The following is a 26,916-nucleotide window of genomic DNA, read 5'->3' as shown; positions in this document are numbered from 1 at the left end:
GACTCACAAAATAAGAGACTGTACAGCAGGCTGCTGTACCTAAAACATGGTGAGGAGTCATGAATGGGCTCAAAATTAAGCAACCATCAACTTCATACAGGTGGTAATATGAAGGGGTTACGTACAAACCTAATGGTAGCCAGGAATCAAAACCTACTAATATGTATGCAAAGATAAAGAGGAATGCATGTTGATCACCAGAGACCATAAAGAGAACAAGACAGAAAAACAAAACCACTTATCAAATAAAATGACAATAAACAGCTCTATCAATAATTACTTTGAAAGTAGTAAATGGACTACATGGCTCTTATTGGAAGACCTAGGGTGACAGCGTGGACCAAAACAACCCATTCCATATGCTGCTTACAAGAGACTCATTTTAGACCTAAGGACACCTGCAGACTAAAAATGATTTGGGAGAATGATCACGTGAACAGATGTCAAAAGAAAAGTCAGGGTGGTAATACTTACATCAGACAAAATGGACATTAACACAGACTGTAGCAAGAGACAAAGGACATGAGAGAATCATTAAGGGGACAATCAAGACACGATTGAGATATTTATGCACCCAAGTCCTTAAAGCAGTTAAAGTAATAGGTAGTAACAGGATAATAGCAAGGGGCTTTAACACCCCCTCGCATCAGTGGGCAGATCCATCCAAACAGAAAAGTAACAAGGAAACCGTGACTTGGAAGGACACCTTAGACCAGATGGACAGATATATTCAGAACCTTTCATCCTAAAACATTCTTTTCAGGTGCCCATAGAACGTTCTCTGGAGGAGATCACATCGATTAGGCCAGAAAACAAGTCTCAACAAATTCAAGAAGATCAAAGCTATGAACTAGAAGTCAACCACAAGAAAAAAAAAAAATCTGGAAAGCCACAAATGCCTGGAGGTTAAAGAACATGCTACTACACAATGAATGGGTCAACCAAGAAATCAAAGAAGAAATCAAGTACTAGAGATGAATGAAAATGAAAACAACGGTCCCACATCTTTGGGTTGCAGCAAAAGAACCATATTAGGAGGGAAATTTCTAGCAATACAGGCCAACCTCCAGATGAAAAATCCTAAACGCACAAATTTTATGTAAAGGAACTGGAAAAAAACAAAAACACATCAAAACCAGAAAGAAACATTAGAGCAGTAGTAAAGGATATAAACTAAAAAAAAATAAATAAAAATAAATCAATGAAACCAGAAGCTAGTTCTTTGAAAGATCAACAAGACTGATAAACTTCTAGCAAAACTCCTCAAAAAGGAGAGGACTCCAACAAAACCAGAAAGGATACAGGAGAAATAGCCTTCACCACATTCAAAGGATTATAATACTATGAAACATAGGACAAATTGGACAACCTAGAAAAAAAAATTGATGAGTTCTGAGACCCCTATAACCCCTCAAAATTGAATCAAAATTTGAACAGACCAACTTCTAGCAATGAAACTGAATCAGTAATCGAAAAACTCCCCAAAATCAGAAGTCCAGGGCCAGATGCCTTCCTAAGAAACTTTTAATATCTCAATCTATTCCAGAAAGAAAGGAGAGCTTCCAAATTCACTTTAAGGGGCCTGCGTTACCCAGATACCAAAACCAGATAAAGACGTGAAAAAGAAATACAGGCAGTTATCTCTGATGATTACAGATGCAAAAACCCTCAAATATTAAACCAAATCCAACACTACTTTAAGAAATATTCACGATCACATGGGTTTTATTCTGGGAATGCAAGGGTCGTTCAATATTCACAAGATCAATGTGACAGATCACATCAGTAAGGATTAAGAAAAGTCACGTTTCAATAGATGCAGAAAGCCCCTTGAAAAGGTACATAAATTCATAGTAAACTCTCAGTAAAGTAGAATGAGAGGAAACACACCTCAGTGTAAATTAAAAAAAAAGCCTTAAATACCCACAGCCACAGTCACACTCAATAGTGAAAAACTAAGAGCTTTTCCCCCTAAGATTAGGACCAAGATGAGAATACCCATCCTTACCACTGTTGTGCATAGTGCTGGAAGTCCTAGCCATAACAACCAAATAAAAAGCATCCAGGTTAGGAATATGTAAAATTCTATTTGCAGACAACAGGATACTGTATGTCGAAATCCCTAAAGACTACCAAAAAGTTACTAGAACCCATAGATGAATCCAGTAATGTCACAGCATACAAAAGTCAGCGTAGAGGAATCTGTTCATTTCTTTCTGCCCGTAATGAAGCAACAGGAAGGGAAATTAAAACAATCCCAGGGGTCTCTGGGTGGCTCAATTGGTTGAGCATCCAAATTTGGCTCAGGTCATGATCTCATGGCTTGTGGGTTCGAGCCCAATGTTGGGCTCCAGGCTGACAACTTGGAGCCTGCTTCAGATTCATTCTCTGCTCCCCTCCACCCCCCTCAAATTAAGTTAAAAACATTAAAGACCTTTAAGAAAACCCCGTTTACAATTGTACCAAAACCAAGAAAACACCCAGGAATCAGTTAACAATAGAAGTGAAAGACCTATACTGTGAAACCCATACAACACTGATGGGAGAAACTGAAGACTCAATAAATGGAAAGTCATTCTATGACTAGGGATTAGGAGAATATTGCTTTACTACTCAATTCAGTTTGTAGGTTTAACACAATCCTCAGATACCAATGATTTTTCATAGGACTAGGATAACCCTAGAATTTGTATGGAACCCCAAGACCCCAAAAATCCAAAGCAATCTTGAAAAGAAGCCGAGCTGGAGGGATCACACTCCGGACAGCAAGTTCTACCACAAAACTATGCTTATCAAGACAGTTGGTTACCGACACAAAAAGGATCACATAGATCAACAGAACAGAGAAAGAAAACCCAGAAACACACAATTATATGGTCATTTAATCTCGGGCACCAGAGGAAAGAATACGTAATAGGAAAAAGTCTCTTCAACAAATGGTGTTGGAAAACTGAACAGCTACAAGCAAAAGAATGAAACCGGGCACGGTCTTACACCATACGCAAAAATAATCTCAAAATGGGTTCAAGACCTAAATGGGAGACCTGAAACCATAAAAATCCTACGAGAGCACACAGGAAGTCATTTCTCTGACATTGACCATAGCAACACTTTTCTACGCAGTCTCCCGAGGCAAGGGAAATAAAAGCAAAAGTAAGCGGTTGGAAATACATCTTCTGCCCGGTGAAGGAAGCAATCGACGAAACTGAAAGACAAGCTAAAGAACGTAAGAATATCTGCACAGGACATATCTGATGAAGGGTTAGTATGCAAAATACGCGAAGAGCTATGACGCCATGATACAGATAGTCCAGTGAGAACTGGGCAGAAGTGAGCAGACATTTCTCCAAGGACGACATCCAGATGGGCCATAGACACATGAAAAGATGCTTAACATCACTTGTCAGGGAAATGCAAATCAGAACCACGATGAGATCCCCTCACACCTGTCAATAGCAAAAATCAACGAGACTGTTGGTGAGGATGTGGAGAAAGGAGAACCCTCAGACTGTCGGTGGGAATGCAACCTGGTGCAGCCACTGTGGAGAACAGTACAGAGGTTCCTCAAAAAGTTCAAGATAGAGCTACCCTGCCATCCAGTAATGGCACTAGGAGGTATTTACCAAGAGAAGGCAAGAACGCGAATCCTGAAGGGTGTATGCACCCAAGTTTCCCGCAGATTTATAATAGTCAATTACAACGGACAGAACGAGAGAGTATCAAACCAAGCGAAAGTCAGAGAAAGTCAGACCACAGGATGCCGCGCATATGTGGAATTTAACGAGCAAAGGAAAAAGACCAATCTTACCTTTAATGAACTGACAGTCCCCAGAGGGAAGGTGGGTGGGGGTGGATGAAACAGGGGATAGGGATTGTGGGCACCGAGGAGGAACACGGACGTACAGAGTCCCTACGTTGCACACTTCAGGTGAAGAGAACACCGTAGGCTAACTACTTTAGGATTAAACCTAGAAGAACAGAAAACAGACTCCCAATACAGAGAGCTGGTTGTCGCCGGAGGGGAGGGGCTGCGTAGTGAGGAACCAGGATGAAGAGGTCCAAACCTCCACCTGGAAGTCACAGGGACACAAGACACAGCGCAGGGAATACAGACGATCCTCCGGCAACGTGGGTGTGTGGGGACGACGGGATGGCGGGGAGCACCGCATCAGGGCTGGAATCATACACTGCACACCAACACAACATTGGTCAACCCTTCACGAGAACAGTTCAGCCTCCTGTTGAGCTGATCAACTTCTCACCCCACACAGGGCCTGGGGGCATCTTGGGGGGACCCCAGCACACCTCTGTTCCTTCCTCCTAGGGCTGCTCTGAAGACCAAGGGAGAGAAGACGGGACCCTCCTGCCCTGTGAGCACAGCTGCCCAGCCTCCCCAGCCACAGCTGGTTCCAAACCCGGTTCAGGGCCAAGGAGAGGGTGAAAATGGGCTTCCTTCTTTCTATTCCCTACCTGGCAAGGTTTTTGGAGCTTTGGGGGCTGGAGAAAAAGCCAGCCAGCTGATTTGAGGTCAAAGATTGCAAGGTCACCATTTCTGCTCTGCATCCCCTACAAAGTCTGGGGAGCTGAGCCCCAGCCACCATACTGCTTAACCCAAAGTCATTCTGGGTACAGGGCCCAGGGGATTCAAGAACCCACCCACGGAATTCCCATAAGACACAGGCTGGTGCACATCATCTCCCAGGACCCCACCCTAGATGCCGGGGGGGGGGGGGGGGGGCGCGCACTTTGGATTGGACCCTGAGCACCTCCAACCCCAGAGAGAACAGACACCAAAACGGAGTCCAGGGGAGGACTGAACGTTCTGGAAGTCTACTCCTGCCACGTGAGGGGCAGTCCACTCTTACTGGTCTCTCCCAAAGAGGGAAACGCAGAAGTTCACACCAATCTGCTTCTCTGGTCTCCCCCGAACCATGTCCTGCTGCCCCTCATGCTGACAGGTGAGGAGCAGGGGTGGGGATAGGGGTCCTCTAATGGGTCATGTGGGGAGAGAAAATCAAGTCGTTCAAACCCAGATTCCACCTCACTAAAGGGACCAATTTGTACCAGGCACGAAACCCGGGGCACGGAGGGCACGAAGCCCCTCCCCCCTGCAGACTCAGAACCCAGCAAACAGACTCAGCTAGGGTCAGAGGACACACTGGAGGGCGCTAAGAAGTCAGAGGCCAGGCTCCAAACCCGGGGGACGCCTGCATCAGGTGGGGCCCAGAGCAGCAACAGAACTGGGAAGGTCAGGCCAAGGCAGGGACTGCCCCCCACCCCCTGGGAAGCTGGGCCAGATGGGTACAGTGGCCAGACTCCTCCTGCTGACTCCAGATCACTAGCACACCTCCACCCCCCACCCCCCCATGAAGTCCCTCAACACTTTGTGCACGACAGCCAGTGGCCAGACACGGTGCTGAGAATCTCATCTGCTCAGCCCTGGTGACACGTGGGAGGCCAGTGTGGATGCTGAGCCTTCTTCACACAGCAGGGATGTGTCCTGGGAGGGCACACAGATCTGAGGGCTCACAGGGGTCAGGAGGAAGACCCCGAGACACAGTCAAGGCACGTAGGGTCCTGCGCCAACCTGGGGGCACAGGGAACCGGTTAGGCTTATATTTCTGGGGGTGTCTGGGGAAGTTTGCACCCAGTCACCCAACTGAGCCAAGCAGAAGGCCTTCCGCAGGTGGGGAGTGTCCCTCACAGGCTCTGGGCCTGGAGACAAGAACGTGCAGGAAGGAAAGCGCCCCTGCCTGGCTGCGGACCTGGGACTGGAGTCTCGTCCTGCCCTCAGGGCTCCTGGCACTCAGGAACCTGCACCCCAGGCCCCCTCTGGCTCTCCAGCCCAGTCTCATTAGCAGCTGGCAGGAGGCAGAGCCTGGGACCCCTGGCCTCCGGGACCACGTGAGCCAGCACATCATCAGCTTCCGTGACAGACCTGAGCATACACCCATGGTCCCGTGACTGAGACATCCTGAGTAACAGCCCCGCAGGGCACCAAGCGCAGGGGGACTCCCCCACGAGCACAGGAGCACAGTTTCCCAGCCTCACTTACAGGCACTCTTGCCAACAGATACTTAAGGCTGGAGGGAGGGAAGCTCCAAGCTCCAAACAAGCCCCCAGGACCCAGTTTCTGCCTCTTTGATTCAGTCCAGATGCTGTGCCCACCCTCCAGCGGGGCCAGGATCGTCAGCATCTGATCTTACGACCATCCCCCGGCACCTGGGTACCGACCTCGCCCGGTTAAGGGAGGAGGGGGATCTCGGATTCGGAGAAGCCCTCTCCCCTGAACCACAAACCCTGACGGGAGTCCCGACAGGGATAAGGAGCCCTCAGAGCACGAGGTCCCCTTGAGTCACATGCCCACCATCACTGCTGTAGGGTTACTTGGCCAACAGTAGGGGGCAGAGAAAGAGCCCTCCATTTCCCCCACAGCAAGAGGCCATCAGCAGGGAGCAGGGGGCAGGGGGCACCCCAAGCCGAGACCCAGTCAGGAGACAGAACAGGGAGCAGCCACCTGGCAAAGGACCTCTCTCACCACCAGCCACTGAGGGGTGGGGGGCAGATAGGTGACATCTGTACCCCCTTAGCAGAGGGAAGAGATCCCACCGGGTGCAAGGGGCTCAGGGTGCAGGGACCCTGATGCCAGCCCAGCCCCCACCCGACACGACCAGTCTCCCTGGGGAACACTAGCTTAGTAGGGCCCACAAGTTGGGCTTCACCAAGGGGACCTCACACAGTCCTGGAGCCTGGCACCAGACAGGCCAGCCCTTGGGCTTTAACCCACGTCCATAAAACCCAGTCCACACACAGGTCCAGGGTCTGCCACCCAATCCCCCACAGGCCTGGGGTCGGAGTCACTCCTAACCCCACCCACTCGGGTTGTATCGTGGGAGCCCCACATGTGAGGCCACAATGCCACACAAGGCTTCGGTGGACACTCGCCCCTGCAGTCCTGCTCGACTTGCTCGGAGACCCTCCCCACCAGCACCCCAGATGGGCCCTGGGGCCCTCACTTGCTCTCCACACAGGAGGGACAGGCTGTTGTGAGCTGGGCAGGGGACATTTTACGATCAGAAAGTACTTTCCCCAGGGGGTCCGGCCAGGGACCAGGTCAGGGCCCCAAGGGGTACACCAGCAGGTGACCTCCCCCAACACCCCCCGAGGGTAAAGTGAGGGCCATCGCAGTGTTCCCAATCCCCAGGCTGTTAGGAACTAGGTGGTTGTGCCTAGGACATAGGGGTCACTTCCACAGACGACAACACACGATAAACGCCGGAGGACTTCACAGCCACTGGAGTCAGGACCCGGGGGGGGGGGGGTTGTTCCTTGGGTTCATGGGGCTCTAGGCTCCACAAGGGACAGTTCCCTGCAGGGAGTCCACACAAATCCCCCTTGACACAGAAGACAGCATTCCATCACTGCACTCTAGAGCAGCCCCCAGTCCCCAAACCCACCCTCCTCCCAAGTACAGGATGTGTCCAGACGGCCCACAGCCCCGACCTGACCCCGTCACTGCCCTCCCCAGCACACAGCCACCACATCCCCACCACCCTGATCACGCACCATATGACCTCCACCATGGCCAGTGTCCCCCCCCCAACACCACCCTGTCCCCACCTCTACTCCCTCAGCAAGGTTTTGTCCCTTCCTCCCTGTGGCTCCTCCCCCAGGGGCACATTCTGTCACCCAGATAACAGCACAGGCTCACCGGTTACAACACATTACCTCCCTCAGAGTCTGGGGAGTCCTGGCTCACCCCAGCGTCTCACGAAGGCCATGTCTGCTGGGCTGTGCACCTTCCTGCCAGCTCTGGGTCTGTGTCCAGGCTGGCCGTGATCACCGGCCGAATTACTGCCCTTCACAGGGGCAGGGATGAAGTCCCTGTGCCAGCCAGCAGCCCATCTTCTCCCCCAGACCCCAACCGCATTCCCGCTCCCGCCTGCATCAGACCCCACCCCCACCCACAACAGCGGGCCAGGTCCCCAAGTCTCCCTCCTGCTTGGGCTTCCCAGCTTTTGCCTCCTCTGCGACCAGCTGGAGAATTCAGGATCCGCTCCGGGGTGAAGGTCCTCACCATGATTACCTTGGCCCTTTAACCCTGACTACCACAGGTCCCAGGGATTACTGGCTGGCCCTCCTAATAGTCCCATCACCGTCCCCACCCAGGCCTGAGGAGCCCACGGGGTCAGAACGAAGCAGGTGCACCTGGGCCTCGGTACCCAGCTCCGGGGCAGGACCAGGTGCACTGGACCAGGATGGGCCCTGCAGCTCTGCAGGTGCCCCCCCAGCCCACCAGCTTTGGGGGCCCAGGGGACCCCGGACGTAGTGAAACACGGGCTGCTCCTGCGTTACCCGGCTGCTTTCCGGGCCTGAGCCCTAGGCCAGCCCCTCACTGCTCCGTAAACTCCCCCCTCATGGCCCCAAAGTTCCGGGAATAGAGCAAACACCTCCCCGCTCTCAAGGCGCTGGTGTTCTAGGACCGAGCACGTTTCTCCCCCCACCCCAAGGGGCCACAACGCCACAATTTTAGGTTTCAAAACTGTAGAAGATGTTCTTCCCTGCAGCTGCGGGCAGGGGGCCTGAGGGCGGTCCACCCACCAGCCCGCTTCTCGAGGGAGAAGGGCCACGGACACACGGACAGGGGGCGGGGGACACACCATCTATGGAAGTACAGGCTGAGAAGGGATTCGGCAAAGGACACGGGGGGCGTGAGGGGTCCTGAAGGGCATCAGCTAACGAGGCGGCAGGTGGAGTTAGCCACGTGGAAACGTGGGCAGCGGAGGCGGGTCTCCATTCCCCACGTGGAAGACGGTGCTGGAAATCACACCTGGTTAGTGTTACGTGAACCCGCGTCAGCTGCCTGGAACCCAGGTCACGGGGGCTCCCTCACGGGCACTTGCTCCGCCAGCCCGGGAGCACTCTCCACGGGCACGGGTCCCCACGTCCTACCCCCCACAGCTGGGTAGAACCACAGCCACCTGAGGCAGAGGGGCACAGTACTGAACACCCCCCCATCCCCGACCCCAATCACTCGAGGATTTAGGTCCCGCCGTGAAGGGACTCTGCACGTGCAGGTAGTTACTACTTAACGGACCTGAGCCCCTCGGGAGGACCCAGGTGGAGACCCGTAAGTGGGGCCTGGGGGGTGCTTTCCAGAAGGCAGATACTCAAGCACTAGGCTGGTCATGGTGGCACAGCTCCGTATCCTCGAAGACCGAGTTTTTACTTCCATGGAGAACTCGGAGACTTCGTGTTTGGTAAAAAGGAGGGAGATTGAGGCAGAAGGGAAAGTCAGACGGAGCTCACCTCCCACCACCTGCTTCGAAGGCAGCCACGAGCCAGGCAGGGAGGGGGCGTCTGGACACAGAGGGGCCCCAGGCTGACAGCCAGCAAAGGGGACAGGGCTCCATTCTGCAGCTCAAGACCGCAGCTCGACCGACCCCGTGCACCCGGTTCACCCTCGGAGCCCCAGGTCGGGAGGCAGCCAGGGGCCAACTCCTCGCACCGCCCCCCCCCACCCCAGGACCTGCCGTGCAGAGGACAGCCACATACCGACTGAGATTCTGAACCTCAGAACTAGTGACAGTAGGGCTGTTAGAGCCACCAAGCTTGTGGATAGCCATTAGTCAGGACAGAACTGTGGGGAGTTGGGACAATTGCCCTCCGTTTTCCAGATGGAGCGCCAGGCACAGGAAAGTTAGGACTCGTCTTGTCCACACAGCAAGCATGGTTTACAGCCAGGATGTGAACCCACGCCGTCTGGCTTTCCAGCCCCCCACCCCCTCTGTGCCACACCCACACCAAGGACAACATTCCCTACCCCGTGTGGGGGCCTTCGGTGAACCCCAAGTTCGTGTTCACATGACCTGCTGCAGGGAGTCCTCATGACGCCCACTTTCTAGATAGTTGAGGCACAGACCATTCGAGAAACCTTCCCGGAGCCCCACAGAAGGCGGCCAGGAGCCCCACACGGATCCATCGGACGCCAAAGCCCTCACCCGCTGCAGAACTGGGGGTCTGCTTCTCCCTCAGGAGCACTCTTCGGGTGCAGAACAGCCTTTGCGCATCAGGCAGGCAGCCTCGGGACCCCAGCCCAGCCTGACCCCAGGCTCGCGGAACCGCGGTGATGTGAGGGAGACACCTGCGGCCTCCTTAAGTACCTGCCCGGGGCGGTCCGCCCTGCACGCGTCAGACGCCCACGCACGCCAGCAGGTGCACGTTGTCGTCAGCCCCATTTCACAGGTGGGAACACTGAGGAAAACTCGGGCCACGAGCCCCGAGTCACGCGGTGGCGGGTGCCTGAGGCAGGACTGGAGCCCACCTGCTCAGAGTCACTCAGTGCCCCCCGGCTCTCCCTCTGCCGGGTGGAGTCCAGGTGACAAGAGGCAGGAGCAGAGACGCCATCTGGGGATCAGGGTCTCAGGTGTCTTGCCCCCAGTCACCTCCCAGGGGAGACAGAGGAATTCTGCCCCCAGAAGCCACCGAGGGACCATGAAACACAGGCCCCCACCCCATACACGCCGGCAGGGGAATGGGGCTTCACGACGCGTCCTAGAGAGCGTCCCCCAGACACAAAGTTACCCAGACACCCAGGAGACTCACAGCAGAGAGAGAAGAACGAAACCCTGTCCGGCTCTCTTCCCCCACGGACACCCTCTCATCCCCTTACCTGCCTGGGCTTCCTCCTCCCTCCCTCCTCCGGGCCCCCACGCAGGAGCGTCCTCACAGCCATGCAGAAGTCCCCCCGTTTGTCCCTGCAGCCACCGGCCAGGACAGGCGGCCCGGGTCAACTCTGCCCCCCCCCCCCAAAACACACTTACAAACCTTAGAGCAGCAAGGTCGTAAAGCCTTTCTACACCCTGGGGGGGGGGCCTGTCCCGTGGAAAACACCACTTTCCCTCGAGGAGCGGGCATTAGCCCCCCGAGGGCCGACCCGACACCCAGGCCCCGGGGCAGAGGCCGCTCCGTGTCTCCTCAGCCTGCTGTGACTGCCCCCACAAGCCGCGGGGTTTCAGAGGACGCCAACTCGTCACCTGACGGCTCAGGAAGTGGGAGAGAGTCTCAGGGCTGAAAACCAAACCTGCCTTCCTCCCGGAGCGTCAAGGGACAAGCCGTTTCCCCCCTTCTCTGGGTCTGGAGGCTCCTGGGCTCCCGGCTCCACGGACGTGCGGCCTCCTCTCCCACCATCTCAACTCCTTGTGAGCCTCCGCCCCCGGCCTCCCTCTTATAAGGACGCTAGTGATTACACTGGACTCACCTGGGTGATCCAGAACTCTCCAGCCAGAGCACCTTAAACTAATCACACCTGAGAATCCCCTCCTGCCCGCCCCCCACCCCCCCACCCAAGAGAGCACATTCACAGCCTCGGGGACCAGGGCGTGGGCATCTGGGCCGGAGACCCTGTTCTGAGACCACAGCCATGAACCTGGCAGCAAGGCTGGGAAGTCAGCCTTTCCCTGAAGTGCAGAGGTAACATCCGGGTTGGGAGGGAGCCTCCCGCAGCCCTAGGGGGTCGCTCTGTCCCGACCCGAAGAGACCAGGCCTCACGGAGACGCCGAGTGCTTGTTCCCTATGCCCTCAAATCAGTCTCAGGTGTCAGCGCCCAAGTTGCTCCCGGGTACAAGGCGAGCACAGAAAGCACGAACACGTGATGTCTCTGGATCGTTCTCCTCGGCTCCTTCGGTCTGTAGGATAAAGCCCAGAGCAGCCAGAAGCCGGGGGCCCACTGCACCTGTTTTGCATTGCTGACCCCGTGCTCCCCTGACCGCAGAGCCAGGCCACCATCCGCCGCAGTCCCTAGCTCTCTCTCGTGTCACCACCCGGCACAGACATCCCCGTGGTGCCGGCGACGCTCTGAGCTGGTCGCTGGGACCCACCTGCCCAGCACCCCGTCCTACCACCCCCCACCCCTCACCCCCGGCTCTCCCACGGGGGCCCCACCCAGGTCACCTGCCTGTCCCTACTTCCCTCCTCCTCCTGCCCGGCACCCCCTTTCTCCACCTGCGGTGGCCTCCTCTCGCCTCGCGTCACATACAGGTTCCTGCTCTCCTGACAGACGTCCTTCCTCGTCCTGGGGCTACCTCCTCCCAGCTCCCTGTTTACACATCTCGGGCACCTGTTTCCAGCCGGCTCTCCACGCAGGGGGGTCGGCTACCTGTGCTCACAGCCGTCTACGCAGCGGGTGCCTGCCTCCCGGACCCGTGTCCCGGTCACTGCGGCTCCCCCAGCTGAACACACTCAGAGCCCGAACCCCAGGAAGAGGAGGGGACCCGGCAGACCCCTCGTTGACCGCCTGCGGTGATGGATGGGGGAGAGGAGGAATCACCAGCAAGGGCAGAGGGAGGGCGTCTGAGAGCCACTGGCACTAAGTCACCGGGATGCTTTTCTGCACGCTAGTCTCTCGGACGGATGGAATTTCAGCAAAACCTGGAGCTTCCCAGCATCAAGTTCCCTGCGGGGAGGGTCCCGGATCCCCTCACACGACCCGGGACCTTCGACCCCATGCAGCCGCTGGTCGGGATGCAGACGACGGGCAGGACACGAGGCGAAGTCATCCCAGAAATGCCCGGCGTGGGGACACAGCCGACGAGAAGATCAGACACGAGCACAAGGGAAGAGCCCATGTCGCGCCTTCAAAGCGCAGCATTTGCTTTCAGACAACACAATGCCTGGCTAAAAGAGGCAACCGAGAAACACTTGGTCCCTGGGTTGGTTTGGTGACTGTATCATCTCAGGCCTATGGATGGGCCTCTGTGGGATTGTCTAGGTCTTTACCTCTTAGTCACAAGAAGGCTGCTACTGCTCCAAGTATCTCATCCTTGTGCAACATCACACAAACAGAACTAAGGGAGGGGACCCGCTGTCCCACATTTCTGTCTCTACTGGGAGGACAGTAAGTCCCAGGGGCTCCAAGGAGGCTTCCTTCCCTCCCACCGGCCAGAATCAGAGACAGTCCCAAGTCCCAGCTCTAAAGGCGGCTGCAGTGTTGTGTATCTGGCAATTTCAGCTTCCACCGAAGGAGGGAGAAGGACTTGGAAGTAAGGAGAAAGGGCAGAAAGAGCTTTCTAGATGGGCAACCTGACTCGGTGCCCCGGTGAGCCCTGATGTCAGTACAGGCCGGCCTCGTTGATGGACCCCCGCATCCCAGCCCCTCGCCAGATGGACAGGAAGGCTCAGTGAGGGCACACCAATGTCACAGCGCTGCCTCTCAAGACGGGGACACCAGACCCCTCAGGCCGCTGTCCTGCAGGGCACCTATCAGCCCGAGACGCCCTCAGGGATGCTCGTGGCTCCCGGTGAGCTCCAGGCCTTGGTTCTTCCCCTTCGCCTGTACCATCACCCCCTATCACCCCGGGTACTTTGCTCGTGACCTCCAGTAAGTTGTGAGGTGGGGACGTTTTCTATATAAGTTCCATTTGGAATTTTTAAGTAGATTACAATTTCTCAATTCAAAAGGAAAGAAACTCGCTGATAAAAGAAGAATCATGGACTAGAGGTGGGGAAAGAAATTTCCAGTTGGAGCAATGCATTCCTAGGTCCGGTCACTGGCTGCGACCGATGGACCAGACTGGACGGAGCCCTGAGGAGCTGTCAGCCTCGGCTCTGGTCAGACAGACGGGCTCCTTTAATCGAGGAAGAAACAGTGGGGCGGTGACTTTTGTCGCTAGGGAAGCCTGGCCCCTCTGTCTGTCTGCGTCCCTGTGCAACACGCTCTGGGCCCTCCCGTTCGCCTGGGGCTGTCTGATCACACGTGTCTCCTGGTTGACTGCTGGCTGCCCCGTGCAGGTGCCCACGCTCACCCCCCAGGTGAGGGCAGAAACCAGCCTGCAGCCTGAGGAGGCTTCCGACCCAGAGAGAAGGGTGGAGCCAGGGCCGGTGGAGCCCCGGAAGGTGACCTCCCGATGGCCATCCACGGCCCTGCTCTGCGGAACCAAAGTGGGCACCAGGGACGGGACAGAAGCTTGTGTCCCCGAGCGGATTCGCCGTTTCCCCCAGGAAGGCCAGACGCACCTGCTTCCTGGCTGCAAAGCTGCTCGCATCCTGGACGGTGTGGACACGGTGACCTGGGGTCTGGGGGCTGACAAGGCTCATGTTTCTCCAGAGAGAGCTGGCCGGTTTGGCCCTGCTGGGCGTCCGTAAACATCATCATCTCTTTCTCTAACCTGTTGGTGCTGTGGGACAAGTCCCTTCTCTTGTCCCATTAATAGGTTTGTCCAACCCCAAAATGTAATTTTCCCGCATGCTCGTTAAACCTCATCTTTCTTTTCCCGAATGATGTACAGGAGACAGTTGTATCCCTGAAAACAGCAAGCACTTCCCCACCCCCCACCCGTGTCCTGTCCAGTACTGATAAATTCTCGCCTTCGCTTGCTTTTGGCTTTCAACACCTCTGTCTGCAGGTGGAAAAATTAAAGGCAGCAAAGGCCTCTCAGTTCCAAATAGCGATTGTACGTGTTTGCCATTCGTTCTTACTTGGAAAAACCAAAACCACCCAGATAGAGAAATGCACTGGGTTTAGCTCCCGAGACTTTGTGGTCATAGAGATAAGCGGTGTGTTTCGATGGACCACACAGAGCCCCAGCCATGTTCCTTAGGGCATCCGGGCACACTGGCCCCTTGGCAGCTCGGGGTCTTATGCAGCAATCACGTCTCCGCAGTGATTCATACACCTGGACAAGGTCAGCGATTAGGGACCTCGTCCCAGAGGCTAAGGGAAGTTATTTCTGAATTGCCTTTGGAGAAAATACCTGAGCTGCACAGAAAGCAAAAAGAACCCGACGCCCAGGATCGGTTCTCACAGAGCCGAGGACAAGGGGAATTCGGTGACGGATGCTCGGGGGAGGCTGAGAGGACATCTGATTCCTGTGCACTCGGGTGGGCTGGGCTGGAGAGCTGGTGCCAGCCACGCGAGGCGGGTGAAGTCGCGGGCTGCCCAAGGCGCCGTCAGTGGGCAGTGAATCCCCTGCGTTTTTATCCCACAGACTGTCACGCCTTTAGCAGGTGGGTTTCCTCCACCTCGGGTCACTAATGAAAACACACCTGGGTCATTTTGCTGGCTAATATGCAAAATGAAAACGCGTCAGCCTCCGAGATTTCAGTGACCTTCCGAAGAGATCAAACGACAGGCATATAAACATCTTTCTGCTGGTTCCAAGTGACCTTATTAAGTGTTATGAGTTTCAGATATCAGACACCAGGCTGTGAAACGGGCGATCGTTCCACCCAGTGCCTACTGGGCACCTGTGAACGATGATTGACAGGATGGCTTTTCTCACAAATGGCAACCCCCCCTTGGCCGCGTCCCGGCTCCGAGAGCCTGTGTGATGCCCGGAGAAACGATCTTCCCCACGCCTGACTGGGAAGAGAGACTTCAGACCCTCAGAGACAGTCAAGCACTCCAGGTTATCCACTCACGTTTGTCCTAATTTTATCAGACCAGTTGACTTTGAACTAGAGGTGGCCAAGGGAATTAACAAGAGAGTAATCCACTCGTGAGTGCCAGGTGATGGCAGGTGGCATACGTGATGTCGGCCGGCTCAGCTGGCCCGTGGTGTGGCCGTGGAGGCAAGCATGTGAGATCACTGTCATGTCTCGTCAGTCATGAATGGCATCACCAAAGCCCGGGCCGTCACTCCCCTGTGAATGAGAGTTGCTTTACCCCACTGAAACAGACACTTGTCCTGGGAGTCCCCGCAAGACTCTGGCCTATCGGTCCAAGAATCCTAGAACGTTATCTGCTCTTCCCCCTCTGGAGACTAGAACACCACCATGTTCAGCGTGGGCGACCTTGACTCTGGCTTGCAGGCGGGTTCAGCCAATGAGCAGCCCGTGCAGGAGAGCGGGGAATGGGATGTAATTCTCTTCAGTCCTGTGCTGTCGCTTCCAGGAGGGTCTCCCTGTCCCTTACAGAAAGGCAACAGGACATGCCCCCCCAACACTTAACTAAAGAACACTCTTCTAAAAAATCCATGCATCGGGGCACTTGAGTGGCTCAGTTGGTGAAGCGTCATGGATCTAAATAGTCTCATGTCTCAATCAAACCTTACATTGAATTAAATAAAAGTGAAGATACCATGTACCCAAATCTGTGGGATACAGCTAAGGCAGTACTGTGAGAGAAATTTATAGCCTTAAATACAGAGATGGGAGGACGAGGGAAGGTCTCAAATCAATAACCTAAGCTTCCACCTGAAGAACCTACAAGAGGAAAATAAAAATAAGCCCAAGGCAAACTGAAAGAAAGGACAGTAGAAAGCAAAAGTCACTAAGACTGAAAATAGAAAAATAATACAGAAAATCAAAACAAAAACAAAAACAAAGAGCTCGTTGTTTGGGGGAGATCAATCAAATTAACAAAGAAAACAATTAGAGAAGAAACAAATCGCTAGTATCAGGAATGAAACGGAGATATTCCAACAGACGCTGCAGACATCAGGAGGGTGATACAGGAATAGTACCAACTACTTTATAGACATAAATTTGATGACCCACCTGAAGTAGACAATATCCACCGGTGATATCCTATAGACTTTCACCCCTACACATCCTCTGTGCTCTGCCTGTTCACCTCTACCTTCTCAACCCTGTCAGCCACTGGTCCTTTCACCGCGCCCATAAATTTTGCCTTTTCCAGAGTGTCATGTAGTTGGAATCATACAGTCTGTAGCCTTTTCAAATTGGCTTCTTTCACTTTATAATATGCATTTAAGGTTCTTCTGGATCTTTTCATGGCTGGATAGCTCATTTATTTATAGCCCTAAAGAATATTCCATTGTCTGGATGGAACACAGTTTATGTTTCAACTATTCAACTACTAAAGGACATCTTGGTTACTTCCAAGTTTGGGCAATTATGAATTCATCTGCTATAAATGTGCATGTGCAGGGAGATAGAAGTTTTCAACTCTTTGGGCTAAACATGAAGGAGCAAGATTGCTGGAGTCTACGGTCGTTGCATGTTTGATTTTGGAAGATAGCACCAAACCATCTTCCAAAGTGGCCACACCATGTTGCATCCCCACCAGCGATGAATGAGAATTCCTAATCACTTCACGTCCTCACCAGCATCTGGTGTTGTCAGTGTTCTGGATTTTGGCCATTTTAGTGAGTGTGTAGTGAGGCGATCTCTTTTTAACTGTGTGCCTTCTCTGAAGCAAACGCTACTTTAGACATCAAGGCTGCGGAGGTGCGCAAGGCAGATAAAGTGCCTGCCCTCACGGGGCTTCCCTCTGAGAGAGGTTCTCATGTCAGCTCTCTACCTGTGGCTACCCAGGAAATCAGATAACTAGAGGTGGAATTAATTTCTTAGAGGTACAACCCATAGCTCAAAGAGAAATGGAAGCTCTAGGATGTTCCTGAATCTAGGACTCTTGCAAGTTTCAGTTAGAATCTACTCAACGTTTTGTTTTTCATCGGCTTACTGGTCTACCTAGTCAGAGACATCTTTGTTTTCACCGCATCATGAGTGAGATGGAGTTGTTTTTTTTTTTTTTATCTTTCTCCTGTACGTTTTTATTGCTTTTTACCGAAATATTGATTTGTCTCCGCGTAATGTGTCAACCTGGGTGAATTCCATCGAAGTCAGGGAGATTTTGGTTGTTGTGCTTGCTTTCCTTTGCTTGCAAGTAGGGTCAAGGAACTCGTTCTAATTTCAAGTGTTTCCTGTTGTGACCTGGTGCTGTCACCAGCATTCGCTGCATTCTAGAACTGACTGTTATTTGCTCGCACAATAGAATGTACAAGGCACAAGATGCCCGTCGACCACACCACTCGTGACATTTCTCCTCTGACGCCACATAGCAGTACCTGCTGTTGGCGAACACACTTCTTGTAGCGACGTGATTTTAAACTTTTATTCCAGGGCCGAAGGACTGTTACCTAAAACTGTTTCCTATCACATTCCAATATCAAGTATGTTGGATTTGCACAGGCAAAACTATCTGTATTTTTCCTCACAAGATCACTTTATTGTTTTTTTTTACAAGGTCAGTTTAAAATCACTCCCAATGTCTACATGATAAAACGTATTTAGACTTTTTTTATTTCCCCCCCCAAAATTTTTCCCTGTGAAATAGGATGTCTTTCACACACTGGCACATCTTCTATGGGAGCAGATCTTAGAAGTACTTCAGGCTGGATCCGCAGGAGACTCTGAACAAAAGAAGCCTGAATAGCATTTATTGAGCACAGAATTTTACATGGAATATTTTATGCAATCCTCAAACAACCCTGAGGAAGCAGGGCGGGAAAGAGGTCACACAGCACATCTGAAACTGCCGTTCTTAGAAAGGTTTGCTTGCAGAGATTGGCCCCAAGCTGGCTTCTGAAACCTCGGCTGCTGACACAGAACTTTCCCTAAATGACGAGGTGGCTCCCTGTGCCTAAACTGTTTGTACAGTCTGTTCGGTTGTACTGATACCCGCTTTCCTGTGGGAGTCCGGAATTTGGGTATGTGCCAGGCAGGGCGCCTAAATGATCAGCCCCTAGTAAACACCTTGAGCCCTGAGTCTCTAATGGGACTCTCCACTGAGAAAAGCCCCTGGAATCTTGATCCTGGTTCCCCCAGGCTTCACCCCACACGCTTTCTTCCTTTGATTTTGCTTTGTGTCCTTCTGCTGTAATAAATCACAGCCGTGAGTATGCCCATATGCTGCGTCCCGAGTCCTTGTAGCGAATCACAGAACCTGAGCATGCCCCCCCCGCCCCCCCCGAGGACCATCCACACGGGTGTATCACCACTGACACTTATAGACCCGAGGAAGGGGGGCCCCAGCGTGGCGCCCAAGGCCACACAACTAGGAAGGGGCAGAGCTATGGACGCCTCCTTCAAAATCTCAAGAGATGCCCTCCTTCCTCAAGCTGAGGGTCTGTCTGTGCAGCTCCCAGGTGAAGGGGAACCGCTCAGTGTCACTTACGACTTCTATTAGTTCTGCCGGTCGGGTGCTTGAAGCTTGTCTTCGGGAGCAGTTTGTGGGATTGGCGGATTCTAGAAAAATACAAGAGCGATTCTAGATCCTAGAAGCCAGTGGGGCCCGGTAAGTAGTGAGGCATGCGCCACACATAACCACCCCATCTAACGAGGCAACATCCACGACCGACATCGTGCGTTTGCCACTCCCGTGTCCCCAGTTCCCAGATACACACGTCCCACACTTTAACTGCCCTTTAACTGGGACACGCTGTGAAACAAAGGCATCTGCCGACTGTATCCGGAGGCACTCTCGAACGGCGGTCTACAAAATATTGATAAATCTTACAAGAGAAGGAATCTTAGAGTTGATAAAATAGGGTGATTCATTCTAAGCATACGTCTCCCCCACGACCGTGCAGTTTCTTGTTCTAACAAACCGGGCGTAGCAGACGTGTTTCCTGACAGGTGGCAGTGAAAGTGTCATTGGGATGAGCTGGCATTGTTTGAATTTTTCATAAGTCCCGGGATGCACTGGCAGTGGTGATGCAATTCAGGCAAACATAAAAAGGACTTACCTCCCACGTGGAAGCAATTAATGTCAGTAATTAAAGCTAACGGGGGTTTGTGTCCCCTTTCAAAGTTTCTACACAATTCAGCTGGCTTTAGGATTTTCTGGAAGGATTTGCAGAGTTTCACCAACCGTCTCTCACCAGAGCGGTTGAAAGAGCAAATGCGTTTCTTACCCTGACAGGTTCACGCTGCTGTGTTTCCTCACCACGGGCTTAAGCCCATCAGCACCCGAACTTCTTTGCGTTGTATTTGTCGTTGACTCAGTTTGCGTCCCATGCCTTGCGGGGTTTTGTCACCTGGGCCAGCACGCGTCTCGGGCACAGCCAGGGGAGCCAGTGCCTGGGCCACCGTTCCCGTCTCGCAGGCACCAAGGTCATGCAACAGGCCTGAGAGGTGGTGCTCTGCTCTCTGAGCTGACCTCGGAGCCCGGAGCCTGGGCCTCGGGAAGCAGCCACGTGGCTTCCAAGGGCATCCAGGAGCCGCCAGAGCTCTCCTGGGGGGTGTCCTCAGTGCAAAGCTGCAGAGCAGAGAGCCCGTGGTTACAAAAGCACGCCTCTGCCCGGCCACAGGGTGTCAGATCCGGCCAATGCTTGGTGATGCCCCGATGGACACTCCTATCCTTCCGTCTCTCTTTCTGGCCCTTAATCCCAGGGACTAAGAAAAAAAACAAATGCCATGAAACGGTGGGGAAGGGAGTCTTAAAATTCCCAAATAGAGAACTGGGGCTTCAAATCTTAAAACTAGGCCGTTGTCATCGGTCTTTCCGATCAAGCTGGAGAATTATTATAAAATATACATTTTAGCTTCACTTAACGAGGCGTTCAAATTATTTATTTATAAACTGAAATCACGGAGTGTTCACCGTGGAAGCAATCTCGGAGACCATCTTGTGTAATCACTTTATTATAAAAGGCAGGGAAACTGAGGCCCACCCGGTGAGCGATGGGCCCGACGGCCAGGCAAAAGCAGGACCAGGGACAGCCCGAGACCTCAGGGCTCCCCCATGTAGGGGTTATTTCCACCAGAGGGGTGGATTCTCAGGTACAGACAGTGGAGGGTATAGGGGAGTCACTGATGGAGGAGGAAGAAATTGTGTGGGACAAGGCCACACAGTGACAAGGTGACAGCTGAGCAGAGGAGGGGGGAGAAGAGTCTTGTCCGGGAGCTGGTGGGGGCCCCACTCCGGCTCTTCCTGAAGCCGAAGGAAAGAAGGGCCCTGTGGACACGCTCACATTTATTCCTGAGCTCCTTCCAAAAACGACCATTTTATGTCACTGCTATAGCCTTTGCACTAAATTTGGATGAATACTCTGTGTTTTTCCCATTGATATACATTAAATTGTCAAAAAACACTTCCTCTCCTTTTCTTTTTATGTACTGATGTTTTATTTTTTGAGAGAGAGCAGGGGAGGGGCAGAGGGAGGGAGAGAATCTTAAGCAGGCCGCATGCTCAGGACGGGGCTCGATCCCGTGAACCTCGAGATCATGACCTGAGCCAAAATCAAGAGTCGGACACTCAACTGACTGAGCCACCCAGGCACCCCATACAAACCTACCTTTTGCCTCTAAGTGTCTCATGCTTGTCAAGACTCTTGAATCCACTTGCCCCAAATGTCCCCAGTCAGCTTTGGGCTGGACTTTTGTAGCTCGGGACCTAAAAACAGCTCTAAGGTGACGCGTTAGAAGAGGTGACATTTAATGAAGGGGAAGGATCCTTTTCAGAAGTTGGCTAGCCAGCAGTGAATTTATTCATTCTCCAGGTGCAAGATTTAGGATCTTCTGACCCTTGGGTCCAGCTAAGGTGTGATTCATCATCTTGCCGATCTGTTCACCCCATGCCGCCATGATGCCCAAGGCCCAGGATAATTAGAGGTGGGCGCTGGGCGCTAGGTGCCTTGCTAGGAAGCACTGAATCAAGTATAGGGAAGACATGTCCAGTGCCCGGATGGGGTTTTGCAGCTGGTTGTAGACGTTTGCTGAAAACAAGGTAACACTGAGGATGATGGATGGTAATGACATTGACTGAGCCTTGCTCTCCCGGGAAACGTTTCAAGATTTCAAACCAGGTTCCCCAACACCCCTCCAACTGATTTCCTTATTAGAGGTGTCTCTCCTCATTGATCTGACTAGGAGGGTGACCGTTCCCTAGGGACACCCAGAGCCAGTCGTCAGTGATCTGCTACAATTCCCTCCTTCCTTCAGAGCTGTGGTAAGCTAACCGCCTTCCATCCAGACTCCTGCTTGTCACAGTCTCTCGAGTTAAAGTCTGTTTTCTCCAAACCCCACCCTGTTGTGCTGAAGGAACAGCGCATGGCATAAGGGAGCAGAGATGCGCCCCTTTCTGCTGTCGACGTGCGCAGACATTCCGCTCTGCTGAAAAGTCGCGATTTCAAAACTGCAGATGTCCTTGCCTTCGCCCACGTGATGGCGTCATTCTGGGGCCTCACTGGTAGCATCAGAAGCCGCCTTGGTGGTTCTGAGCACCTATCAACAGATACTCTGAAACGTTCCTGGTAAGTCTTTTATGACGTTGCTGTAGAAAATGTTGGGAGTCCATTTTCCCCCTTCTAAGGGGGATGTGGTCTAGCAGAAGTGATGCACCTGACTTCTGAGCGCTCCCTGGGACCACCAGGCATCAGCACACGGGCGCTCGAAGGTGAGCGGGCCAGAGCAGCACAACTTGGGCAGTGACGGAGGGGGTGACGGACTGGAGTGAATTCAGAGAGCCTGCCTTCACCGTCACAAGCAATTTGTTCCTACAGGTGGCTCCCACAGCACACGTACCCCTCAGAGCAGGTGACCCATCCGCCCCAGCTCCGGGGTAATTCCAGAATAGTCTAAACTGATCGTTTAGATCCTTTGCCAGTGATTGGTTTAGGAATGGGCATGTGACCCAATTCTGACCAGTGAGATGTGAGAGAAAATGTGCTGGGAGAGGGACACACAGAGTGCTGCCGGGTCGTGACAGAAACCCAGAAGCTTTGGGGCGCCTGGGTGGCGCAGTCGGTTAAGCGTCTGACTCCAGCCAGGTCACGATCTCGCGGTCCGTGAGTTCGAGCCCCGCGTCGGGCTCTGGGCTGATGGCTCGGAGCCTGGAGCCTGTTTCCGATTCTGTGTCTCCCTCTCTCTCTGCCCCTCCCCCGTTCATGCTCTGTCTCTCTCTGTCCCAAAAATAAAATAAAAAAACGTTGAAAAAAAAAACAAAATTAAAAAAAAAAAAAAAAAAAGAAACCCAGAAGCTTCAACTACCGTCTCGCAAGATCAAGGGAACCAGCTTGAGACCCAAGCTCGCAGCCAAAGATGGAGAGCAGGAGACAGGAAGAAACTTTACTTGAAACTTGTATACATTAACATGTTCTGGAACATCCACACCTTAGGGCTTCTGGATACGTGAGATACTAGATTTTCCTTGTCATTTAGCTGGTTTGCGTCGGTGTTTCTGGAAGGATCTTCACTAAAACTGCACCATCTTTAAACAGAAAGCTCTTGGCTGGCTGCCGGGGAGCCCACATTACTCCTAAAACCAAACTGTAACCAATGCCTGCACGAACACAATGCAGAGAAGGATCTCCATCCAGTTACCAGGCCACATACCCCTCCCTTCACTGCAGAATGCAGCCCCAAACACGGGCCCTCTGGCGATGAGCCTGTCATTTACGTGCTCAACTTTCAAGCCTGAATCAGATCTTCTCTCACACCAGGATGATGAGGGGGAGGGGAGGGCTTTGGGGCTAAAACAGCTCGTTCAGATCCCAGCTCTGTTAGGCTGGGCGATGGCCCCTCAAAGATGTCCGTGACCGAATCCTTAGAACCCGTACACATGCGTTTTACGTGGCAAGAGGGGCTTTGCGAACGGCCCCAGGATCTTGAGATGGGGAGATTATCCCGGGCGCTCTGGCGGGCTACAAGGTCCGTGTGAGAGGGAGGCAGGAGGGTCTCATAGGGAGATGTGACAAGGTTGCAGGGATGCGCTTTGGAGCTGGAGGAAGGGGCCAGGAGCCAGCGTGTGCAGGAAGCCTCTAGAAGCTGCGAACGCCGAGAAAACAGCCTGTCTCCCGGAATCTGCAAGAGGAACAAATCCCTGCGCAAACCTTGAGTTGGGAATTCTGACCTCCAGCTCTGGAGGAGAGCATACGCGTGCTGTCTCAGCCACTCAGTTTGTGGCCGTTCGTGACGGTGGCATTAGAGAATCAGCACAGCGGCTCCCACACCAGCCCCGGGGGGGGGGGGGGGGGGGGGGCCCGAGATGCTCGCCTCTGAGCTCTGGCTTCCTCTCTCTCTGATGATAATAGCACTCAGTTTCCGGTGGCGACTGGGCACGTTAATACTAGCAAGGCCCTGAGAATAGTCCCCGGGACACAGTAAGTGCTCAGTGACCTTAACCCATATTAATCTATCACTCCCTCCCAGCGATCTGTTTTACAAACCATTATTGAGCACTTTTGAATTTGCTGAGAATTTCCACGGGGAGGAGCCGGAGGAAAGAATATGTGATCAGGGGGAATAAATCCCAGGTTCATACTTCGTGACACCCCCAGCTACTCTGGTCTTTGTCCCCTTCCCCTGCCCCCCTCCAAGCAAGCACACCCCAGACACGACAGGTCCAGCCCGGTTCCGTCTTAACTACAGTGTAAACTCTGCTCTCCGTGCAGAGGACGTCCGGACCCAGAGACTGAGGGCATCACCGCCTGAGAGAGGCCCCCGGGCACAGGAAGATGAAACTGCAGGAGGGCCAGGCCCAGGAGAAGCTCAGAGAAGCTCCGTGGAGGCGGGACCTGAGGGCTCGAAGGGTCCTCACCGGATGCAGAAGAGAGCTGTGCCACCAGCCCCGTCACCAGCTCTGCCCCGGGGGCCCATGTGACGGTCACCCTGATCCGGAGTGACAGCAACTGGAGTTTGCTGTATTTACTTTACCATAGAATGGGGACACTTTAAATGGTTTTACTATAGAACTGGATATTGTACAAATTCAAGTCTTGCTAACAAAGCCAGACGAGGTCCAAGTCCCCAGAAAGACTTAGGGAGGAAAAGAGACTTGAGTTGGACTCTTTGGTATTTTGGCTCAAGGACTGTCTGAACGTGTGGAAGGTGAATGGGGCGGGACACAACCCTCTGGGGCCCCTGGGGGGCTGCTCAGCACGGTGCCTGGTGCCCGGGCCTGAGGCTCTCACACCCAGGACAAAGGGCCTGCAGAGAAAGCTCTGGTTGTCGGGTCCCCAGGGGGCGGTGGGGATGGGGTGGGGATTTGGTCTCCTCTACGAAAGCTGCATGCCTGTTCCTCCAAAGAGGTGGCTCGCACGTGGAGCGAAGGGTTCAGGGAACCACAGTCCCCCGTGTCCTCCGTCAGGTGCGCAGCCCCCGGCTCAGGGCGAGAAGTTCGGAACACGGGAAAGGATGCGGATTAATCCCCCGCGCTCTGATGGACGGTCCCTCTTCGCACAGCCGGCCGCCCCCCCCCCCCACCCCCCAACCCCGGCGCGTGGGGAATCCGTGTCGTCCTCAGGGTGGCTCAGCACAAAGATCGTGTTTTCTGATTCTACACGGTGACCTCCCACACCGTCGTCAGACGTCAACACCGTTCATCATGCCGCCCCTCCCCCCGCCGCGCCGCCTTCCCTGTGAGCGCTGAGGCCATTAGTTACATACACATCGACCCTCGGAAGGTTTGTGGCCTGGGGTTAGGGAACCACCTTGTTCAACGTTGCCAGGTGATGGAAAGGGAGTATTGACTTCCCTCCAGGAATGGAAGCGTGGAAGGCTCTGCCTTGCAGTGACAACCCAGAATATCAACCTGCTCTCACAGCCAGCGAAGGGAGCTGCATGCCGTGTGGACGTGAGCGATGCCCGCGTCCCGGCTCCTAATCCACGGGCCACCCCGCAGGCTTCCGAAGGGCTTTCCAGCAGGCCTCCCGGAGGTCTGCTCGCACATACACGGTGTGTCCCTCTCGAATCTGCACAACATCCAGGCTGGGGCTCCAAACACCCGGGGATTTTCCTTGGGATGCCAGGGAGGGGGGAGTCGCTTAGGTGTCAACTTTGAATTTGGACTTCTCAGACTGAGAATTTAGTTCACTTGCCCAGGGAAAGCCGGGAGGTCCTAGGAGCCTCTCAGAGGGACAGGAAGGGGTGGAGCCTGGACCGAACCCCACCTGCACCCCGTCTCAGGTTGGTCCTTGTCCCACGCAGCCCCAGTTTTCCCTGGACACGAGTCACAAGGGGAGGTCGACCATCCTGCCCGCAGCCCAGAGAGGAGTCTCCGGACCCGGGCCGTCCCTGCTTGACTCTGGGTGTTCCTTGCAGTTAGAACGTAGGTGGGGGGTGAGTCTGATGGGCTGTATGGTCTCCAGTAACCTGTGCCCTCACACGTCTCCTGTGTGCACTCCAGGGGGGACCTGTCGTGTCTCGAGACTTCTAGTGGCCGTGAAGATGCTTAAAGTGCTAGCTTTTAGCTGTGTTTGCATTTCTTACTGCCTGTTTCCCCCTCTGGACATGTTGTGTGATCTCTCCATAGTCCCCCAAGGGTGTGTGTGTGTGTGTGTGTGTGTGTGTATGCCTGCGTGAGTGTGTACCCATGTGTAAAACCTCAGAAGAGCCACTTCCTTCCACCAAAGCAACTAGAAGGGCCGCTGTTTTCAATCTTCTTCATGAAGACACCCGAGTAAATAAACTTACACGAGAAACGGGGGTCTCAGCCGGCTTTTCTTTCTGGACCTCCAGATTTCCCTTATGTTTCCAGAGTCCCCTTTTCTTCAATTCTCCTGGTCCCTTCAAACTTTTTTTTGACTCGTTCTTTTAAAGTTTATTTATTTATTTTGAAAGAGAGAGGAAGTGTGTGTGTGGCAGTGAGGGAGGGGCGGAGAGAGAGCACGTGAGAGAGAATCCCAAGCAGGTTCCGGAGCAGAGCCCGACGTGGGCTCGATGCCCACAAACCACAAGATCATGACCCCAGCTGAAATCAAGAGTCAGACGCTTGAGGGCCCCTGGGTGGCTCAGTCAGTTAAGCGTCTGACTGTGCTCAGGTCATGATCTCCCAGCTTGTGGGTTCAAGCCTCACATCAAGCTCTGTGCTGACAGCTCAGAGCCCGGAGCCTGCTTTGGATTCTGGGTCTCCCTCTCTCTCTCTCTGCCTCTCCCCCGCTCAGGCTGTCTCTCTCTCTCTCTCTTTCTCTCTCTCTCTCTCTCAAAAATAAACATTAAAAAAAATTAAAAAAACAGAGTCAGACCCTTGACTGACTGAGTCACCCAGGGGCCCCCTTCAAACTTTTTTTGTTTCCAAGCATTCTCCATTGTCTCTCCCAAAGCACTCGTGAACTGCCCACACGTAAGCCAATACGTACCCCAATGACACGGCTTTGCTCCGTTTTGGCTTCCCTGCAGTGTTTTAATTTTTTCATTATCATAAAAAAAAATCTAAAAACCTGGATGTGTCACTTG

The 26,916-nt window shown here is 53.5% G+C and overlaps 2 long non-coding RNA genes across 2 annotated transcripts in view; one reads left to right on the top strand and one right to left on the bottom strand.

The window, feature by feature from the left end:
- LOC123381119 overlaps positions 1 to 11,297 on the bottom strand; it is a 67,697-nt gene extending 56,400 nt beyond the window's left edge. Inside the window, exon 1 of the long non-coding RNA XR_006587666.1 lies at positions 11,084 to 11,297. This is a non-coding gene — a long non-coding RNA (uncharacterized LOC123381119). The remainder of the gene's footprint in view (positions 1 to 11,083) is intronic.
- A 40-nt stretch (positions 11,298 to 11,337) lies between these two features.
- Positions 11,338 to 14,442, top strand: LOC123381120. The gene is made up of 2 exons (XR_006587668.1): positions 11,338 to 11,472; positions 11,590 to 14,442. It is a non-coding gene; the product is annotated as an uncharacterized LOC123381120 (long non-coding RNA).
- The last annotated feature ends 12,474 nt before the right edge of the window (positions 14,443 to 26,916 follow it).

This window comes from Felis catus, chromosome D3 (genome assembly GCF_018350175.1).
Source record: "Felis catus isolate Fca126 chromosome D3, F.catus_Fca126_mat1.0, whole genome shotgun sequence".
NCBI lineage: Eukaryota > Metazoa > Chordata > Mammalia > Carnivora > Felidae > Felis > Felis catus.
This window is presented reverse-complemented; position numbering and strand designations above follow the sequence as displayed.